This window comes from Mytilus galloprovincialis, chromosome 11 (genome assembly GCF_965363235.1).
Source record: "Mytilus galloprovincialis chromosome 11, xbMytGall1.hap1.1, whole genome shotgun sequence".
NCBI classification, from domain to species: domain Eukaryota; kingdom Metazoa; phylum Mollusca; class Bivalvia; order Mytilida; family Mytilidae; genus Mytilus; species Mytilus galloprovincialis.
Window position 1 is genome coordinate 64,997,196 of NC_134848.1, and position 22,069 is coordinate 65,019,264.

The window sequence follows — 22,069 nt, forward strand, 5'->3', positions numbered from 1 at the left end:
ATAAAAAAAAATCGAATTGAACAAATGTTAGCAATGAAAAATCGTTGTGATACAAAATATCATTTATAGATTAAAATAATAGTATCGGTCCGGTTCAATTTTTTAAAATGTCGAATTTCAAGTGGAAAACCTGTATCTTCAATTTGTAGTGTATATTTTGTTTCAATGCATAAGTTGAAATAATGCTTCTGAGATAAATGATTTTGAAAGTGTTGTTCAATAAAGGTTTGAAAACTCATATAAATGTTGTTTATTTTACATTTTGCGTAAAAATAAATGATGAAAATTAATTGAAACGTACTTTATTAAATGCAAAATATTCGTAGTATTTAATTTTTACAAAAAAATCCTCAGTAACGGATTAATTTTGCTCAACTTTGTTTGAAATTGTTAAAATAATGTGTTACAACAATGTATATAATAACAAAAAGCATATCCCGAATGTTCTTTTAGAATGTAGGCCAAAAATCTTTTGAAAGTATTTTTTTTCTTTAAAGTAAGGGAACGAACTTCAAAGACCATTTTACAAAAATTGCACCGTACGATTTTTTGACGACAAGTCAAAATGTGAAGTGTAACCTTTGAACTACCAATACTGTGATTTACAGCCGTATAGTCCGAATGACGATTAAACTCCTTAAATAAGCGACTTTTCCTTACTTGGTCACCGTACTACTAATGGTATGAATATAAAAAGTAAATTGCCCAGACTGGATATGTTGCAAATGTAATGCAAATGTGAAAAGAAGCCATAGAGCATTGACGCATAAAGGATTTGATGAATATCAATTGCACATATATTTTGTTCGTCGCTGTCATTGCAGCGGTAAATCTAAATGTAAATTGGTTTTATTTTATAGCATTAGAAGTCATTCAATTGTTGATTCATCCTTATTTGTTCAATCACACATAAAAGACGTAAACTTATACCAGATGACATTTAAAGAAATCAGTAAATTAAACATTAACCTTATTTGAATAAAAAACGACGCATAAATAATTTGACAAAACTTCATGTATATTTTGTTTGTCGCTGGCATAGCTTTGATGATTTCTAAGGTAAATTGGTTTCATCTAATAACATTTGACGTCAATCTATCATTCAAAATTGTTTATAAATCAACAATTTGTTCAACCATACATAAGACATATACAACTTATACAAGCTGCAAATTAAAACAAGTGGTAAAATAAACATTTATGAAATTTAAATAAATAAAGAAAAAAATTAGCCATGTCGACGTTATCAGCCAACTTTCATTAAATGTTAAAAGTAAAAAAAAAAAAAAAAAATAACGAGCTCCAAATAAGTTTCAATACGGAAAGGTCGCAATCAAAAGGCAAAATACATCAATCGATGGATAACAACTGTCATATTCCTGACTTGGTACAGGCATTGTGAAGATAACCTCATCCTACTCTTATCATGGTTGAAATAAAAATTAAATGTTATTATGGAAGCGCATATGGTACACCCCTTGTAAAGTTATTTTGTTGCTAATAAGTCGGAATTATTAGTCAAGTTGTGTGTTATAAGCTGGAATCTTATCATCAAGTTGAAGTCAAGTTGTCGGAATGATGTAGAAAAATTGTTTTACAATGTCGACTTGCTGATATAAATATAATGGCATAGTAATAAGAAGTCGACACGTTGAATTCAACTTATTAATTGATTAAGTCGACAACTTGTTTATTTGATATTAAATCATCATGTTGAAGTCAACTTGTCGGAATGATGTAGATAAAGTTTTTATTACAATGTCGACTTGCTAATATAAATGTAAATGACATAAAATAAGAAGTCGACTTGTTTATTAATTAAGTCAACTTGCTTATTTGATGTTAACTTTATTCGTTCTCACGGTCAGATTCCCACGGTCCGTATTTTACTTCCTGTGCTGACACATTAAAGATGGAGATCGACAGCAACAACATCAGCGGGAGCAGTGGAAACGAGTCATAAGTAAGTTTATATTTGTTTTCTTTGGAGACTTAGCGTTATATTTTAATATGAAGCAATACTGAACACAAAATGAAAAAGATCATAGGGAGAAAAAACGTTATTGTTTGAATGAAAGGGCATTGAAAAGTTACAGTTTAACGTGACCTGTGATAAGATCTAGAGTAAGACGTCTGCTATTATTAAAGATATATTCTACTTAAAGGGTTTCACCCCTCTCCCCACCATCCCATCACAAGTACACTACCCGTTCTGTACGACTGTCAATGAAAAATGGAAAAAAAACTGAATGGTCCCTCCCTTTCGCCTTTCAGAGTCCTTTGTAGATCAATCTCCATGACTCATTTAATTCATAACAGCTAAGCAAAAAAAAAATTAGTAATCTAAACAAATAATTTGATTCACAACTAGCAGGGTGGATCTTGTCATTTATAAGGGTTGGGTATGGGGATCCTAGCCCACGATAAAGGGGAGTTCCAACTATATGTCCCCATTCAATTGCATTGATCTTCCAAATAAATGTAAAAAAGGGTTCCAACCCCGGACCCCCTGGATTCGCCACTAATGCCAGGTAGAAAAGCATGATGCGAAACGAAATATGTGTTCACTTTATTTTGATATTGACCGATTAGAAGATTTTGCTATTCATTAAACATTTCAATTGAAGAAATATCGTCTATTTCAGCTGCTTGGTCACCTGCCCGTCTAATAAATGGTCAAAGACTATGGAATCAAGCAATATTTTAAAGGTAATGTTGAAAGTAAAACAAAGAAATATGTTGCTGACATCGAACATCAAATCAACACACTTTAGCTTAAAAACAAACAAAATTTGTCAAAACTTTCTTGTATAGTTTTTATAATGTTTTTCTTCATTTAGACTAATCAGCTCCATCTTCGTGGAAAGTATGAAAAAGGTTTAATACTGTATTGTGATTTATTTTTTGTAAAAACTGCACCTTAAACGGCCAAAAATTACAAAAAATAAAGGATTACCAAAATAGGAAAAATGAGCACACATTTACACGGCTCTAGCGAAAAATATAGTGAACCATGATATAAAGTTTTCTTCATATTTTGTCTAGCATGCGCAGTAAAAGCGAGACATGTAGGTACGGTTTTACAGGCGACGGTGAATATATGGCGTTAACATTGCAACCAAGTTTGCTGTTCATGTCTTTATCTCGTGAAGCATAACGAGTAAGGTTCTTATATTTAGGATGCAGATTTCCTACATATTGTTCTTGCCAGTCAGTCATGTGCCATTTATCTTTGACCTATTTTAAATGCTTGAATGACCCTGAAGAACTCTAATAGTCAATTTTGCAACCGAGTTTACTGCTTAAGTCCATATCTCAAGAAATAGAAGTCTAAGGTTGATAATATTTGGCATTAACGTCTCCAACTACAAGGGGATGATAGTCTGAAGTGTAATTTTAGCTTTGACTTAGGTTGATGATATTAGACAAGGAGGTTCCCCACTACCAGGGGATGTCATTTTGATACCTGTAATTTGACCTTGGCCTCGTTTTTATGGTTGATTGACTTTGACAATATGCGACCAAATTTTATGAATTAGTCAATGATTGATAAAGAACTAGATATCATGTTTAAGGAGGCATGATGTTACAACAAATTTAGCAAAAATTGAAACATATTTTTTTCATAACAAATTTTATTCATTAGGTACACTATTCGTTGTTTCTTTAAGATATGGTACAAAAATCAACCAAACAAAATAAATTCGTTTAGGCATCAGATGACTTTTAAAATGTTTATTCGATTGCAATATGCTGGAAGAAGATATGTCCTCTTGTTTGAAAATGAAAACATGTTCAAATGTAAAAATATCATATGCTTATACCTGATACCTATAACGGGTAAATTTAAAAATGAAATATGTTATAAATATCGCCATGAAGATTTATTTTGGATTGTCAAAACTTACTGTGTATTTTTCCATTTCGTATTCCATTAAATGTGAAGGCGCAGCGCATTTCCTAGTAGTTTTATAGTAAGCTGATGACGTCACAGTGAACACCCTATTTAGATATCAAGCCAATCGGATTTTTCATTTTATCATTACATCATACGTGTAATTTCTATCTTTATGTTTCAGTTACTCTGTTGTCTCCTTTGTGTTGCTGATCATGACGTTACAGGAATACCTTACCCAGGCGATGATGCTTCTGTGCCTGAACTAGTCCAATACTATCATCAATTATGCTACACGTCCCTTCAAATATGTGGATTTCTCTTGTTTGTTCACGGAACATTCATGAGTTGTTCCATGTTAAAAAGACTTAAGAGAAGATTAAATATCAGACGGCGTAACAACCAGTCGCCATTACCTACAGTTGTAAGGACAATCCTGGCTTTACACCGTAATGGCCTGTCTAATGTTGGATACAGGTATATATGGAGGACTCTGAACATAGGCTTTGGACTTTGCGTCACACAATCAAGAGCAAGGCTTTGCTTAAGAACAATAGACCAACAGGGTGTACTTAACAGATCGCATCGAGTTCTTCGAAGGAGAGTGTACTACAATAGAGGACCAAACTATCTGATTCATGTCGATGGTTACGATAAATTAAAACCCTACGGCATAGCTATACATGGGGCAATCGATGGATACTCTCGTAAACTTTTATGGTTGATAGCAAGTCCCTCCAACAATAACCCCAGATATGTCGGTTACTGGTATCTTAATTGGATCAAACAAAGAAAGATGCTTCCAAGGGTTGTTCGATCGGATGCAGGAACAGAAAACGTCATAATGAGGGATTTACAAAGATCGTTGCGACATAATCAAAACGATGAAATGTCGGGACAAAATTCTTTTCTCGTCGGCAGATCTGTTGCAAATCAAAGAATAGAAAGGCTTTGGGGTACACTAAAAACGAGTTTCACCCAGTTTTGGAGAAACCGTTTCCAGGATTTCCAAGACACTGGACTTCTTAATGTATCGTGTCCAGTACATAAAGAATGTGTTCGATTTTGTTTCCTCTCCGTTATCCAACATCAATTGGACATGTTTGCTGAGAACTGGAACTCACATAGAATAAGAAGACAACGTGCTGAAGTTGTAACACCAAGTGGTATTCCAAATATGTTATACTATCAGCCAGAGATCTTTGGTGGAAGAGACTGTTCATTTCCTTTACCATGTAACTTACAAACAATTGACAATCTCATAGAGGAATATACAGAGAACTTTCCAGAGCATGGCTGTAGCAATGAATTTATTAACATTGTCGAGTTGCTTACTGGAAACAGACGAGATCAGTTTCCCATCATCACATCATACGATGACGCAGAGCTATTGTTTCGGACATTGATTGCTGCCTTACCGAATTGAACATTTGCTATACATTTTTTATACAATAATGATTTTGCATAAACATTTTTTTAGAAATTAATTATATATATAATATAAGTAGGTTTGATATTTGGTTTTACCATACAAGAATTAAATCAAACAAAATTACTAGGAGTTACTATATACTGTTTCTTGGTCTAGATTTTTTGTTGTTGATTATGGTAAATATAAAAGAAAATACTCTCTACGCCTAGTGCAGCATGATACGATCACATTTATCAAGGGAACAAACAGTAGGGCAAGTGTTGACACAAAGCTCATGCCTGATTTGTAACGCCTGGTCTCGGCACAAAAAAGTTTGCCAATGGGATATGATATTCCTATGTTGATCGCATTCGTTTGAATGGTTTTGTTTCTACTTTCTTGTACTCAAGGATCTAGTTTAATGACAAACTTTTTGCGCCAATACTTTAGGATATGAAACAAAAGACTATTAAGAGGCTGTATCGCTCACATCAACCGTGGCTACATAAGCCAGCCCAATTTAGACCCCGATATAATAGGTATGTTCCCCGTTATTGCCCATCAACGATGGATATAGCACTGCTTGAAAAGTGTTCATACAAAAACAAATGTTATCCAGTTTGGTCTCAGTAGTTTTGTTTAAGATCTTTGATCCCCCTGGCCCTCAGCTCAGGGTCCAATGTTAAACTATGTTGTTAGTAATTCCTGCAATCTTGGGTTATAGTCTTGAACCTACCAGACATAGTTTGCCTGTGCATTTTAAAAGATCATTGTGACCAAGTTTCATTGTAATTTGCACTGTACTTTTAGAAAATATCTTTCAATAAATTTCGCCATATGGTATAATCTCAACTACGTTCGTCACTTGCAATCAAGTTGGATTGTACCCTGTCCTGCCGAACACAATTTTGCTAGAAGGCCATCCAATGACAAGTTTTGCTTCAATTTGCTTAGTAGTTTCTAAGTAGAAGATCTTTCTATGCATTTCCAAATAAGATGCACTCACACTACGTTTTCCGCGGGCGGCCATCTACGATTGGAGACATACCTGACAGATATATTTATTGTAAGGATTTACTAGTAGTTTGTTTGCAATTAGTTCTATAAATTCTGTGTAAAAATGTGCTCCGTAGAGCGTAGCAAGTAACGACCGTATAAAGGGTACATTCGGGTAAGTGTTGACACAAAGTAAATGTAGACATATTAAATTGCTAGACTCCATCCAATTCAATCGCCCCGAAAGGGCCAATCACATCTCTAGACCCGATTTGGGCCTCTTGTTTGTTGGAAACGATAAACTAAAAACTTAAAAAATTAAGTATAACACAATGTATGAAATCTACAAAATAAAAATATAAATCTATAAAGTATACACATGTCGAACAACATTTTTCGTTTCATCAAGTTGAAGCATTTTCAGTCTAGATCCTTTTTGGTACTCTTCGTTTTCAAAACCGCCAACAAATTACATAATCCATTAAAATACCTTCATATGATTTCTGTTCCAAACATCTTCATCAAAATCGGACAAAAAAAAATTGATTTCCAATTTGTTCTTGGTTCACCCCTTTTGGCCTTGTGTTTCTCAAAAACGGTAAATTCAACATCAAATATTTAAAACTATCTCCTACAGGGTCCAATATGAAATCGTTGTTCCCCTCGGAGGCCTTGGATCAAACCAAAACCGGCCGAAAACAATTTGCAAAGGGAACTAGGTTTTGTTCCAATTGGTTGTTTTGAGCAACTGTTTAACTATGTTCCCGCTATGCCAGATCGTTTAAAAAGAATCAATACAAGAACCAATGTAAACAAGTTTGGTTCCAATTGACCTATAATTGTTAATGTTTGTGTCATTTTGGTCTTTTGTGGATAGTTGTCTCATTGGTAATCATACCACATCTTCTTTTTGATAAGTAAGTTCAGAGATGATATTTGAATGCATTTCATACAAGTGTGGCAGTTAGTAGATAGATATAGGAAGATGTGGTGTGAGTGCCAATGAGACAACTCTCCATCCAAATAACAATTTAAAAAGTAAACCATTATAGGTTAAAGTACGGCCTTCAACACGGAGCCTTGGCTCACACCGAACAACAAGCTATAAAGGGCCCCAACATTACTAGTGTAAAACCATTCAAACGGGAAAACCAACGGTCTAATCTATATAAACAAAATTTATTATGTCATCATTATTTCCCTTGTTTAAAACTATAAATTTCATATTTCTTTATTTGATGATTTAGATGAAGCTTATTCGCTATATATTTGTTAAATAGCATAGCTTTTGCTATTTGAATTCATTGGTAAAGGATATCTATTTATATTGTAAAGTTTAATATTTGCACCGTCGCAAAACCTTAGAGAAACTTATATATTTTATAGAACTCGTTAACCGGATTTTAGGGACAAAAATGTCGGTTATTGATTGGGGATGTACGGCGACCGGGCGGGCGGCAATCAAATGTTGTCCGTGCATTAACTCATGAACCGTTCAACCAAAGCTTTTAAAATACTAATAACTAAATGAAGGTCAAGTTCAATAATGGCGAATTTGACTTTTACCGTTCAGGAGTTATGGTTCTTAAATGATGGAAAAATGGAGTTTCCAGTCGTGTCCGTGCATTAACTCATGAACAGTTCAACCAAAGCTTTTAAAATTTTAATATGTTGTTACTGACAACTAAATGAAGGTCAAGTTCAATAATGGCGATTTTGACTTTTACTGTTCAGGAGTTATGGTTCTTGAAAGATAGAATATTGAAGTTTCCAGTCGTGTCCATGCATTTACACATGAACTGTTCTACCAAATCTTCCCAAATTTTAATATGTTTATTATTGATGACAAAATGAAGGTCAAGTTCAATAATGACGATTTTGACTTTTACCGTTTAGGAGTTATGGTTCTTGAAAGAATGTGAAATGGCATTTCCATTCAAGTGGTTGCATTTACTCATGAACCATTCCATCTAAGCTTTTCAAATTTTAATATGTTGATACTGATGACAAAGTGGAGGTCAAATTTGATACTGACAATTTTCACTTTCACCGTCCATCAGTTATGGTTCTTGTGATATTGGCAGGACAAAAATAAATGATAATAAATCCGGTTTGCTGTCGTTGTGACAGCCAGCCTCTTGTTTTAGATTATTATCTTGAATTCTCTAAGGATTGATATTCAGTCCAACCAAGGAAAGCCAAGCTCTCAAAACAGAATTTAGGTTAGTGCATTTGCTACATGCCTCCATAGTACATTAGTGCATTTGCTACATGCTTTCTAAGTACGAGTTTGAAGATATTGAATGCTCCATTTCTGATTACCTTTGGCATGTGATAATAAAAGTTGTACTTTGTTAATTAAATTATATATTGTTTTCAGTTTTTGGTTTTCATTCACTTAGATATATTTTAGCGCATCACATTTGGCATCAGTCATTTCTATTACATCAGTTTACAAACTAGAACTAGTATCTCAATTGTTTGTAAAACAATTGAAAGGTCTTTCCTGTTAAAGTGATGTTTTCGTAATGTACTTTGTACGACCTTTCGTTTGATATACGACAAGCATACCTTCTAAAACTTTTCGCTTATAACACTTAATGGTCTCATCCGCCTAATTATTTTTAGATCGGAAGTATGATATATGTAACATAGAGTATATGAGCTTTCATTTTATATGCGACAACTCCATGTTCTAGAGAGTTTGATTTTTGCACTTAATAACCCTATTCAACTTATTTTTGGAGGTCGGGAATTTGATATTTCATATGTTCATATCATGACCTTTCATTTGATATACAACAACCCTATCTTAAAAGAAAATGTATTGTTTGCACTCAATAACCCCATTGACCAAGTAATTTCAGAGGAAAAGATTCTTCAATGTTAAGGTCCTGTTATGTTTTGATATGTTACATGTATGTTGTCAACAATTTTTGTTTAGAAACGAACTTACTGGACTAACATTTTAAAGCAAGTGATCCAAGGACCATTGTGACTAAGTTTCAGAAAAGATCTTTGAAGTATTTTTCCTTATTAAAGGTCCATTGTTAAACTAAGTTCCATGATGTATGATATGTACTGGAACGGACCTTGACCTGTCGAACACAATTTTCAAAGGGTACCATTTAAGAGTCGTTGAGACCAAGTATGGTTCTAATTGACCATTTAGTTCCAGAGGGAAACAATTGTGAAAGTTTTACCATAGGTTTAAATGTTAAACTCTGTTAACAGCTGTTGGTCATCTTGGAAAATATCTTTGAATGTTTCCTATAGGGTCGAATGTTTTAATGTTTCCCTCTTGCGGTAATCTTGGATGGTACCATAAACTGCTGACATAATTTAATCAAAGCACCGTAAGCGCTGTAGGCAGTTAACCAAAAACCAAGCCAAACATAATTATAAAAACTGTGGCAATGTTGCTTCAATTTTTTTAAAGATTTTTTTAAAATGAACAAACATTAGACAGTCATATATTGTACATTTATGTTCATTTAATGAATTAATCATTAAGGCAAATAATTCATATTTTGTCAAAGTTTTAAAAGCATCGCATATATCAAGTATATTTTTTTCATGGTAATGAGTCTGCAGTGGTACAAGTTTGCAATGATTGTAGTTCTTCTAGTTGATAGTTAACGTTGGTATAAGTTGACTGTTAGTAGTTCAAGTTGCCTTTAGTAAGAGCTCGTAAAAGTATGAATGGACTTGCTTCCCTGGAAAGAAAACTTAGTTTGTGTTCAACAGTACAAAAGTTATGAGACACAAATCAGACAAATGTTTACTACTACAAGGATCAAAGGTGAGGTCTGACTAACCTGTCCATAGTAAATGTTAATGTCCCCCACCTTCACCCCAAGTTTATGATGTCTGAGTTTGGAATAAAATGGCAGGTAATTATAAAAACAGTTGGTCAAACATTCTTGGGCTTGAAAGATATGTTTTCTTTATAATGAGCCATATGAAAATGCAAATTTTTATAGGACCAGTAATAATTCAAATTATAATTAAGGGAAATTCTTTAAACCGACTAATTATTTTCCATCAATAAAATTTTACAATTATCAAAAAAAAATATTGTTACATAATGCTGTTATGAAGTCTTTCAAACAAAACTTCAATAATTATTCATTCCTATGGTCACCAAAAATTGGGCAAGATCTAGTACACGTTGGTTAGGTCTATCAAAGTGACATAGATATAGGACGATATGGTGTGACTGCTAATGAGACAACGCTCCATCCAAATAACAATTTCAAAAAAGTAAATCAGTATAGGTCAATGTACGGCCTTCAACACGGATCCTTGGCTCACACCAAACAACAAGCTATAAAGGGCCCCAAAATTACTAGTGTTAAACCATTCAAACGGGAAAACCAACGGTCTAACCTATAAAAAAAACGAGAAACGAGAAACACGTATAAATTACATAAACAAACGGCAACTACTGTACATCAGATTCCTGACTTAGGACAGGTGCAAACATTTGCAGCGGGATTAAACGTTTTAATGGATCCAAACCTTCTCCCTTTTACAGAAACAATAGCATAACATCACAACATAGAAAGACATGCATATGTGACGCCTATGAGATTGACATTGTATGTCATTCAATCTTTTTGAAATGACAAACAGGAATGAATATGATTTAGTTTAGGAGTTGGTTTTTCAATCTTTTACAAGTTCTCAAAACACACACAAGAGGGGATGGGGTGACCCTAGGGACTGCCCTAATATTTCATTTAATGTTTTTGTATCTTGTCCGATACATTCATATATATGGTTTGGGGTGGGGATCTCAATCGTTATCAAGTTTTCAAACAGGAGGGGTGGGATGATCCTAGTATATTTCATTTGATTTGTTATGTTGTCCAATACATGGATATATATGGTTGAGGAAGCATTATTTGAAACATCAGTGACTAGCAGACTTATAATCCAGATGAAATAAAGTGGAAAATTTTGGATATAAATTTCTGTTTCTTAGTTATCAAACAGGAGTTTGTAGGGTGACCCTTAGGACTCTCCCTATATTTCATTTGATTAGTTCTCAATCATGAATATATATGGTTTAATTTAAAGGTGGGGATCTCGACTGTTTCGACTCGGGGGATTATAAACAACATAAGGAATCCTAATGTGCTCTACTTCCTATGTGCAACTTCAAAACTTTTGGGAAAATCGATCATTTAAGGTTTTTCTGGTCATATCTTTTGTAATCCAGAACGAAAAGTATGAAAAAACTATCCTTTAAGTTATAAATAGCAAAGTTACCAGCTAGATAAGGACAATGGCAAGTATTTCAGCATTTATTGGGTAGAACACAAATCCAGGGTGCTTGCATAAAGCAGCTTAACTGCATAAAAAGGTTACATTCCAAGGACCACCATGATCAATTTTGATCCTTATTGGCCAAATACTTTCAGCTATCTTAGATTGTGTTTCCCTTTTAAGTTCAAATGTTCAATTAAGATCTGTGGCATGTTATTAACCATCTTGGATCGGACCCGAACCTTCTGGATACCCATTTTGACCATGTTTGGTTACAATTTGGCAAGTAGTTTCAAAGACTTTCCTTATGGTCCAATGTTTAACTATGTTCCATGCTGGCAGTAATCTTATAGATTGAACTTACCAGACACAATTTTTAAAGGACGCCATCCGTGAATACTTGTGATAGAGTTTGGTTCTAATTGGCATAGGAAGGAACAGATCTCACAATTCATGCCATACCAATATGCAACCACGAAAACTGTTTGAGGCCATATAAAATGAAGTCCACGATAAATAGGAAGTGAATGTTTAATTGCTCTCTGATTGCACCCAGGGTATGGCATTAATACATAATGAATTGTCCATCAGGATTCAAAGATGGGTAGTTGCTGAGAAAAATGTGATTAATATTCGGTGAAGTCATCACTTTATTAATTCCACCCAAACTATGAATTTACCAAGTCAAACTGAACTGCTATCGTTAGCTAATAGCTGTTATTTACCAGTTCTTCATATTTTTGACATTATTTTAGCTGTTCTTAGCATTCCATATAATACCAGTTTGAAAAACTGTCTAATTTGACCATTTCTTAGCAGTCATAGTACCTTTTAAAGTGTTGTCAATTGGACAACAGTTATGACAGCAGTTCCATAGCAGTTAGATAGCTGATTGGATTTTAATCTTTGTTATAAAAATGCTTGGACCTGACTTGTGTTTTCAGCTTGAAAGTAAACCTTCATTTGAATGATCAAATGTGCATTTTTGGCTCCAAACTGTGTGTAAATTCTTGCTAGTGAAAAACTATTTTTGTCAATTATAAATTATAATTTAGGCTAAATGGAATGCATTCACAAACCCACAGTACAGTAATAAGTTGAAGTTACAGTTAATGCATGTGTATATTCTGACATAAATTTGTAGGGGAAAACAGAAATCACACAGACAGCCCAAAAAGGGTGGATACTGGTTTATTCAAATAGAATAGTTGATGTTGGCAGGAATGTAATAAACTAATATCATATACTTGCAGTGCAAGATGTTATTTGAAAATGAAGATACGACTATTTTAATATGATTTTGTTAAAAAACAAAAATACATCATATTCATTATTCAAGACTTGAAAAACGGGGAGGGAGTATTAGGTAAACATAGGCTGCAAATAGCCGATTGGTTATGGTTAATATTGACCAAACAATCCATTTTATGAGTTTGACTGTCCCTCTGGTATCTTTCGTCCCTCTTTTAATGAAGTTGATGTATGTTACTGAAGTTTGTTTCCAAAATTGGAAACATAATTTTGGAAACATAATACAATGTTTTACATATTACATAACATTATTATTACGTGTATTATTATTATTTTTTTTAAATCCAAAAGAGAATTAATATAGTTTCACCACTGCAACAAGTGTGTTGCAATATTTCTCCACTGGAGACAGTCAATTTTCAATATTTTAAGTGCTAGGCTTTCTTAGTTTTTTTTTAATTTTACTGTGGAGAATGGAGAAATATTGTTATACACGAGTTATTAGTGGTGAAATCTGTTTCTCTGATGTACAGCTTAGAAAATCAACTTAGCACTTTGTATGAATATGCATTATTGATAGCTGTTAGTATACCAGTTCTCATGAATATTCAGTGCTGACATCAGTTTTTTTGGGTACATGTATCTCATTTAAAATTTTCGTCACAAAAACCTGCTAATAATTGTGAAGGCTAAATAAACTGCTATGAAATGCCTATTATGCAAACTAGCCATTGCCTTGAATTTGTCAACTGTGAATGCTAATGAACTGCTGTCATTAGTTAGAACTGTGAATGCTAATAAACTGCTGTCCACTTTGACTTGGGTTATCATAACATTCAAGTATTCATTTTAAAAAGTTGAATATACTTGACTTTATACTTCATCTGGGCACTGATTGAGTCAAAATTAACAATGAAACAGATGTTATTAGTATCTGTTATTCTTGTATCTTTCTTTGTAAACGCATTTTGTATGTTCCGTTATGTATTGGTTTATTAGGACCCAGCTATAAAATGTGGCTGATGCCTTATAGTGATCAGGTCGTCCAGACATAACACAGTGTCCAGGCTGTGCCTCTTTATATAATTGGCATTACAGTACTGCAACTGATCTCAAAAGAGACGCTTAGTTAACAGTTTAATGTTCATTTTTTTTTTACATAAATAAGGCCGTTAGTTTTCTCGTTTGAATTGTTTTACCGGTCTTATCGTGGCCTTTTATAGCTGACTATGCGGTATGGGCTTTGCTCATTGTTGAAGGCCGTACGATGACCTATAGTTGTTAATGTTTGGGTCATTTTTGTGGATATTTATAGTTGCCTCATTGGCAATCATACCACATCTTCTTTTTTATAATATAACAGTTCCGGAATAAAACACGGCTGCAAATTGTTTTAAATGATAGACTAGTATATAGATTTAAATTTCTTTCTGTTCATAAAAAGTTTTGTGGTCACATTTTTGTATTTTAGCACTTTTAATTGGGTATACACCTCAATGTACGGTGTTAGAAGTCACCTTTAAATCCCAAAACCAAAATCATTTTGTTATTTATTGACTCTTTTTATTAAAATTTTCGATGCACATATAATCAAGGATCATTGGACTGATGAAGACATAAATTTAATACCATCCTCGAGTAAAACTCTCAAACTTAAAGTTGGCAGTTTCTAAGATGGAAATTTAACGCATTTGTTTTTGGAAAACAAGAAAATATATGATTCAAAAGTAATATTTGACGTTTCAGAGGACAAATCATTATTATTGTGATACTGCATGCAAAATTTGTTGGGCAAATTCCAAAGTTTTGTAAAAAAAAAATAAAAAAAAAAATAAAATTAAAACATCATTTAAAGGGAAACCGGTACTACAATATATTACATTTCCCCAACATTAGGTTGGCCTTTTGTGTACCCAAGGCAGATGAAGGAAGTCAACTTAGAAACGCCGTGATTGGATGCAAGAGTACAATATATTTTTTTTACTGATCTATGAATATTAAACTGCAGTGTGTATATTTACAATAAAAATTTAAAAACCCATTGAAGATTTTCTAGAGAATATTCGAAAAGACTTCCAAAATTTCATAAATTTGGTGTAAAATGACGGCGGGCATGGATAACACTCAGCAATGATGATCTAGTTTTAAAATTGTTTTCATCCTACATGTACTTTCCAGATATGCCAGACCTAAATCAGAAACTCGCTGCAAATGTTTGCACCTGTCCTAAGTCAGGAATCTGATGTACAGTAGTTGTCGTTTGTTTATGTAATATATACGTGTTTCTCGTTTTGTTTATATAGATTAGACCGTTGGTTTTCCCGTTTGAATGGTTTTACACTAGTAATTTTGGGGCCCTTTATAGCTTGTTGTTCGGTGTGAGCCAAGGCTCCGTGTTGAAGGCCGTACTTTAACCTATAATGGTTTACTTTTTAAATTGTTATTTGGATGGAGAGTTGTCTCATTGGCACTCACACCACATCTTCCTATATCTATCTACTAACTGCCACACTTGTATGAAATGCATTCACATATCTTCTCTGAACTTACTTATAAAAAAGAAGATGTGGTATGATTGCCAATGAGACAACTATCCACAAAAGACCAAAATGACACAAACATTAACAATTATAGGTCAATTGGAACCAAACTTGTTTACATTGGTTCTTGTATTGATTCTTTTTAAACGATCTGGCATAGCGGGAACATAGTTAAACAGTTGCTCAAAACAACCAATTGGAACAAAACCTAGTTCCCTTTGCAAATTGTTTTCGGCCGGTTTTGGTTTGATCCAAGGCCTCCGAGGGGAACAACGATTTCACATTGGACCCTGTAGGAGATAGTTTTAAATATTTGATGTTGAATTTACCGTTTTTGAGAAACACAAGGCCAAAAGGGGTGAACCAAGAACAAATTGGAAATCAATTTTTTTGTCCGATTTTGATGAAGATGTTTGGAACAGAAATCATATGAAGGTATTTTAATGGATTATGTAATTTGTTGGAGGTTTTGAAAAAGAAGAGTACCAAAAAGGATCTAGACTGAAAATGCTTCAACTTGATGAAACGAAAAATGTTGTTCGACATGTGTATACTTTATAGATTTATATTTTTATTTTGTAGATTTCATACATTGTGTTTTACTTAATTTTCTAAGTTTTTAGTTTATCGTTTCCAACAAACAAGAGGCCCAAATCGGGTCTAGAGATGTGATTGGCCCTTTCGGGGCGATTGAATTGGATGGAGTCTAGCAATTTAATATGTCTACATTTACTTTGTGTCAACACTTACCCGAATGTACCCTTTATACGGTCGTTACTTGCTACGCTCTACGGAGCACATTTTTACACAGAATTTATAGAACTAATTGCAAACAAACTACTAGTAAATCCTTACAATAAATATATCTGTCAGGTATGTCTCCAATCGTAGATGGCCGCCCGCGGAAAACGTAGTGTAAGTGCATCTTATTTGGAAATGCATAGAAAGATCTTCTACTTAGAAACTACTAAGCAAATTGAAGCAAAACTTATCATTGGATGGCCTTCTAGCAAAATTGTGTTCGGCAGGACAGGGTACAATCCAACTTGATTGCCAGTGACGAACGTAGTTGAGATTATACAATATGGCGAAATTTATTGAAAGATATTTTCTAAAAGTACAGTGCAAATTACAATGAAACTTGGTCACAATGATCTTTTAAAATGCACAGGCAAACTATGTCTGGTAGGTTCAAGACTATAACCCAAGATTGCAGGAATTACTAACAACATAGTTTAACATTGGACCCTGAGCTGAGGGCCAGGGGGATCAAAGATCTTAAACAAAACTACTGAGACCAAACTGGATAACATTTGTTTTTGTATGAACACTTTTCAGGCAGTGCTATATCCATCGTTGATGGGCAATAACGGGGAACATACCTATTATATCGGGGTCTAAATTGGGCTGGCTTATGTAGCCACGGTTGATGTGAGCGATACAGCCTCTTAATAGTCTTTTGTTTCATATCCTAAAATATTGGCGCAAAAAGTTTGTCATTAAACTAGATCCTTGAGTACAAGAAAGTAGAAACAAAACCATTCAAACGAATGCGATCAACATAGGAATATCATATCCCATTGGCAAACTTTTTTGTGCCGAGACCAGGCGTTACAAATCAGGCATGAGCTTTGTGTCAACACTTGCCCTACTGTTTGTTCCCTTGATAAATGTGATCGTATCATGCTGCACTAGGCGTAGAGAGTATTTTCTTTTATATTTACCATAATCAACAACAAAAAATCTAGACCAAGAAACAGTATATAGTAACTCCTAGTAATTTTGTTTGATTTAATTCTTGTATGGTAAAACCAAATATCAAACCTACTTATATTATATATATAATTAATTTCTAAAAAAATGTTTATGCAAAATCATTATTGTATAAAAAATGTATAGCAAATGTTCAATTCGGTAAGGCAGCAATCAATGTCCGAAACAATAGCTCTGCGTCATCGTATGATGTGATGATGGGAAACTGATCTCGTCTGTTTCCAGTAAGCAACTCGACAATGTTAATAAATTCATTGCTACAGCCATGCTCTGGAAAGTTCTCTGTATATTCCTCTATGAGATTGTCAATTGTTTGTAAGTTACATGGTAAAGGAAATGAACAGTCTCTTCCACCAAAGATCTCTGGCTGATAGTATAACATATTTGGAATACCACTTGGTGTTACAACTTCAGCACGTTGTCTTCTTATTCTATGTGAGTTCCAGTTCTCAGCAAACATGTCCAATTGATGTTGGATAACGGAGAGGAAACAAAATCGAACACATTCTTTATGTACTGGACACGATACATTAAGAAGTCCAGTGTCTTGGAAATCCTGGAAACGGTTTCTCCAAAACTGGGTGAAACTCGTTTTTAGTGTACCCCAAAGCCTTTCTATTCTTTGATTTGCAACAGATCTGCCGACGAGAAAAGAATTTTGTCCCGACATTTCATCGTTTTGATTATGTCGCAACGATCTTTGTAAATCCCTCATTATGACGTTTTCTGTTCCTGCATCCGATCGAACAACCCTTGGAAGCATCTTTCTTTGTTTGATCCAATTAAGATACCAGTAACCGACATATCTGGGGTTATTGTTGGAGGGACTTGCTATCAACCATAAAAGTTTACGAGAGTATCCATCGATTGCCCCATGTATAGCTATGCCGTAGGGTTTTGATTTATCGTAACCATCGACATGAATCAGATAGTTTGGTCCTCTATTGTAGTACACTCTCCTTCGAAGAACTCGATGCGATCTGTTAAGTACACCCTGTTGGTCTATTGTTCTTAAGCAAAGCCTTGCTCTTGATTGTGTGACGCAAAGTCCAAAGCCTATGTTCAGAGTCCTCCACATATACCTGTATCCAACATTAGACAGGCCATTACGGTGTAAAGCCAGGATTGTCCTTACAACTGTAGGTAATGGCGACTGGTTGTTACGCCGTCTGATATTTAATCTTCTCTTAAGTCTTTTTAACATGGAACAACTCATGAATGTTCCGTGAACAAACAAGAGAAATCCACATATTTGAAGGGACGTGTAGCATAATTGATGATAGTATTGGACTAGTTCAGGCACAGAAGCATCATCGCCTGGGTAAGGTATTCCTGTAACGTCATGATCAGCAACACAAAGGAGACAACAGAGTAACTGAAACATAAAGATAGAAATTACACGTATGATGTAATGATAAAATGAAAAATCCGATTGGCTTGATATCTAAATAGGGTGTTCACTGTGACGTCATCAGCTTACTATAAAACTACTAGGAAATGCGCTGCGCCTTCACATTTAATGGAATACGAAATGGAAAAATACACAGTAAGTTTTGACAATCCAAAATAAATCTTCATGGCGATATTTATAACATATTTCATTTTTAAATTTACCCGTTATAGGTATCAGGTATAAGCATATGATATTTTTACATTTGAACATGTTTTCATTTTCAAACAAGAGGACATATCTTCTTCCAGCATATTGCAATCGAATAAACATTTTAAAAGTCATCTGATGCCTAAACGAATTTATTTTGTTTGGTTGATTTTTGTACCATATCTTAAAGAAACAACGAATAGTGTACCTAATGAATAAAATTTGTTATGAAAAAAATATGTTTCAATTTTTGCTAAATTTGTTGTAACATCATGCCTCCTTAAACATGATATCTAGTTCTTTATCAATCATTGACTAATTTATAAAATTTGGTCGCATATTGTCAAAGTCAATCAACCATAAAAACAAGGCCAAGATCAAATTACAGGTATCAAAATGACATCCCCTGGTAGTGGGGCACCTCCTTGTCTAATATCATCAACCTAAGTCAAAGCTAAAATTACACTTCAGACTATCATCCCCTTGTAGTTGGAGACGTTAATGCCAAATATTATCAACCTTAGACTTCTATTTCTTGAGATATGGACTTAAGCAGTAAACTCGGTTGCAAAATTGACTATTAGAGTTCTTCAGGGTCATTCAAGCATTTAAAATAGGTCAAAGATAAATGGCACATGACTGACTGGCAAGAACAATATGTAGGAAATCTGCATCCTAAATATAAGAACCTTACTCGTTATGCTTCACGAGATAAAGACATGAACAGCAAACTTGGTTGCAATGTTAACGCCATATATTCACCGTCGCCTGTAAAACCGTACCTACATGTCTCGCTTTTACTGCGCATGCTAGACAAAATATGAAGAAAACTTTATATCATGGTTCACTATATTTTTCGCTAGAGCCGTGTAAATGTGTGCTCATTTTTCCTATTTTGGTAATCCTTTATTTTTTGTAATTTTTGGCCGTTTAAGGTGCAGTTTTTACAAAAAATAAATCACAATACAGTATTAAACCTTTTTCATACTTTCCACGAAGATGGAGCTGATTAGTCTAAATGAAGAAAAACATTATAAAAACTATACAAGAAAGTTTTGAAAAATTTTGTTTGTTTTTAAGCCAAAGTGTGTTGATTTGATGTTCGATGTCAGCAACATATTTCTTTGTTTTACTTTCAACATTACCTTTAAAATATTGCTTGATTCCATAGTCTTTGACCATTTATTAGACGGGCAGGTGACCAAGCAGCTGAAATGGACGATATTTCTTCAATTGAAATGTTTAATGAATAGCAAAATCTTCTAATCGGTCAATATCAAAATAAAGTGAACACATATTTCGTTTCGCATCATGCTTTTCTACCTGGCATTAGTGGCGAATCCAGGGGGTCCGGGGTTGGAACCCTTTTTTACATTTATTTGGAAGATCAATGCAATTGAATGGGGACATATAGTTGGAACTCCCCTTTATCGTGGGCTTTTGGCCGTTTAAGGTGCAGTTTTTACAAAAAATAAATCACAATACAGTATTAAACCTTTTTCATACTTTCCACGAAGATGGAGCTGATTAGTCTAAATGAAGAAAAACATTATAAAAACTATACAAGAAAGTTTTATCCCCATACCCAACCCTTATAAATGACAAGATCCACCCTGCTAGTTGTGAATCAAATTATTTGTTTAGATTACTAATTTTTTTTTTTGTTTAGCTGTTATGAATTAAATGAGTCATGGAGATTGATCTACAAAGGACTCTGAAAGGCGAAAGGGAGGGACCATTCAGTTTTTTTCCATTTTTCATTGACAGTCGTACAGAACGGGTAGTGTACTTGTGATGGGATGGTGGGGAGAGGGGTGAAACCCTTTAAGTAGAATATATCTTTAATAATAGCAGACGTCTTACTCTAGATCTTATCACAGGTCACGTTAAACTGTAACTTTTCAATGCCCTTTCATTCAAACAATAACGTTTTTTCTCCCTATGATCTTTTTCATTTTGTGTTCAGTATTGCTTCATATTAAAATATAACGCTAAGTCTCCAAAGAAAACAAATATAAACTTACTTATGACTCGTTTCCACTGCTCCCGCTGATGTTGTTGCTGTCGATCTCCATCTTTAATGTGTCAGCACAGGAAGTAAAATACGGACCGTGGGAATCTGACCGTGAGAACGAATAAAGTTAACATCAAATAAGCAAGTTGACTTAATTAATAAACAAGTCGACTTCTTATTTTATGTCATTTACATTTATATTAGCAAGTCGACATTGTAATAAGAACTTTATCTACATCATTCCGACAAGTTGACTTGAACATGATGATTTAATATCAAATAAACAAGTTGTCGACTTAATCAATTAATAAGTTGAATTCAACGTGTCGACTTCTTATTACTATGCCATTATATTTATATCAGCAAGTCGACATTGTACAACAATTTTTCTACATCATTCCGACAACTTGACTTCAACTTGATGATAAGATTCCAGCTTATAACACACAACTTGACTAATAATTCCGACTTATTAGCAACAAAATAACTTTACAAGGGGTGTACCATATGCGCTTCCATATGTTATGGTTCATTACAATCAAGCTTGTGCCAATGTTTAAATGCGCTATATTTGAATAGGCAAACTTATAAATAATATTGAGATCCATATGTTACACCTTGTGATTAATTTTTTGGCAATCATCAATGACAGTTAGCGAGGTTTAAGAACATCAGTTGTTCGACCTGTTAGTCAAATGTGCTTTGTTAAAAATTACTTTTTTTCACTCGTTTGATCTTTTTAAAAATGTTGTATTTAGACCCCACCACAACGAAATTTGTTACATGCACACGTATAAACATTGCGGTTTTTATCCAACGCAATCATTGTTTGAACGTTGTTTTTAATTCAGTAGATATATATAGGAGATGTGGTATGAGTGCCAATGAGACAACTCTCCATCTAATTAACTATTTATAAAAGTAAACCATTATAGGTCAAGGAACGGCCTTCACCATAATTAATTGGCTCACAATGATCAGAAAGATATAAAGGGCCCGAAAAATAACATGAATGTGTAAAACCATTCAAACGGGAAATTATATTTATTTCGTTTTGGCTTGTATTATATTTTCCCTCCGGTTAATTTAATCCGTTCATCCTATTTTGATTCTTTAGAATTCAAGAATCTATCCTAAATTGAGTTAAATTAAATGGCCTTCCAAATACTTTTCGATCCCTAAAATCACTGAAGAGACATTAATTGTCAAAATTCGGATATGGTGTAAAACAATTAGCACCTCATGTTATGGTTTATAATCTTTGCCGCAAGTTTATTGTTTTCTATTTGGTATTAATTAGATATTGAGATCCATTTTG

General features: G+C 33.9%; 1 protein-coding gene and 2 long non-coding RNA genes across 4 annotated transcripts in view; 1 reads left to right on the top strand and 2 right to left on the bottom strand.

The window, feature by feature from the left end:
• LOC143052614 (GTPase IMAP family member 9-like) overlaps positions 1–22,069 on the bottom strand; it is a 76,624-nt gene that overhangs the window by 48,871 nt on the left and 5,684 nt on the right. The gene's annotated exons all lie outside the window — the stretch shown is intronic.
• On the top strand, positions 1,465–5,450 carry LOC143052612 (uncharacterized). Its single transcript, XR_012971176.1, has 3 exons — positions 1,465–1,963; positions 2,646–2,709; positions 4,080–5,450. It is a non-coding gene; the product is annotated as an uncharacterized LOC143052612 (long non-coding RNA).
• LOC143052613 (uncharacterized) lies at positions 18,125–20,879 on the bottom strand. The gene is made up of 3 exons (XR_012971177.1): positions 20,762–20,879; positions 19,883–19,946; positions 18,125–18,512 (listed from the first exon to the last, which is right to left on the bottom strand). It is a non-coding gene; the product is annotated as an uncharacterized LOC143052613 (long non-coding RNA).